A 1,334-nucleotide genomic window follows, 5' to 3' on the forward strand; every position below is an offset into this window, starting at 1 on the left:
GAGTAGGGATTTCCTTGAGCATAGTTCACTTGCTCTGCTTGGATTCCTGTTAGGAGTTGACAATCTATAGGAGTGTGACCTTGAATTCCACAGACTTCGCAATTCTGAGTTACGGCAACCACGGTGGCTGGAGGTGATACATTTAAACTTTCAATTTTCTGGGGAAGAGCATCCACTTTTGCATTAACATGATCAAGGCTACTTATCTCGTACATGCCCCCTTTCGTTTGAGGTTTTTCTACCATTGTTCGGTCGCTTCCCCACTGATAATGATTTTGGGCCATGCTCTCGATAAGTTGATAAGCATCGGTGTAAGGTTTATCCATAAGCGCACCACCTGCGGCGGCGTCTATTGTTAACCTTGTGTTGTATAAGAGACCATTATATAAGGTATGAATTACTAACCAGTCCTGTAAACCATGGTGTGGACAAAGTCTCATCATGTCTTTGTATCTTTCCCAAGCTTCGAAAAGAGACTCGTTATCTTTCTGTTTAAATCCATTTATCTGGGCTCTCAACATAGCTGTTTTGCTTGGAGGAAAATATTGGGCAAGAAAGACTTTCTTCAACTCATTCCATGTGGTGACTGAGTTGGAAGGAAGAGACTGAAGCCATCTTCTAGCTTTATCTCTTAACGAGAAAGGAAAGAGACGAAGTCGAATTGCCTCTGAAGTGACACCATTAGCTTTAACAGTATCAGCGTATTGGACGAATACGGATAAATGAAGGTTCGGATCCTCGGTAGGATTTCCAAAAAATTGGTTTTGTTGCACTGCCTGCAACAGCGAAGGTTCAAGTTCGAAGTTATTTGCTTCAATTGTGGGTGGAGCAATACTCGAATGCGGCTCATCTTGCGATGGAGCGGCTTAATCTCGAAGAGCACGAGCTGGTTCACCCCATCTCGGGTATCGGCGAAGGAAGAAGATTTTTGAGATCAGGAATTTCGATTAGAGGAAGATTGTTTGCAGCACGATACTCCCGAATTCATCGTATGACTCGGAGATATCGTTCAACGTCGTTGATTCGTAAGTAGTACGGTTCGCCTTGTGAGCGAGTGTGTGGCATACAAATCAACGAAAAATAAGGGGAAAATAAAAATTGCCTTAGTCTCTACAGCGTAACAGAAGAGTTACGATATCGACTAAATAAAACACTACGCCAAAAGAGGGAAAAGAGGGCGCTTTTTTTGGCCTATAACAGCGCTTTAAAGCGCCCTCTAATCTGGCGCTGGCATAGGTAAAGACAGCGCTTTTTTTCCTGGTGAAAGCGCTGTCTAAAGTGGCTCTTTAAGCCCTTTAAGGGCCACTTTAGAGGGCGCTTTTTAAAGAAAGCGC

General features: G+C 43.5%; 1 non-coding gene across 1 annotated transcript; it reads left to right on the plus strand.

Moving 5' to 3' along the window:
• The first annotated feature begins 414 nt into the window (after nt 1-414).
• Nucleotides 415-521, plus strand: LOC127076973 (small nucleolar RNA R71). Its single transcript, XR_007786976.1, has one exon. It is a non-coding gene; the product is annotated as a small nucleolar RNA R71 (small nucleolar RNA).
• Nucleotides 522-1,334: the final 813 nt, after the last annotated feature.

Source organism: Lathyrus oleraceus, chromosome 4 (assembly GCF_024323335.1).
Source record: "Lathyrus oleraceus cultivar Zhongwan6 chromosome 4, CAAS_Psat_ZW6_1.0, whole genome shotgun sequence".
Classification (NCBI taxonomy): domain Eukaryota; kingdom Viridiplantae; phylum Streptophyta; class Magnoliopsida; order Fabales; family Fabaceae; genus Lathyrus; species Lathyrus oleraceus.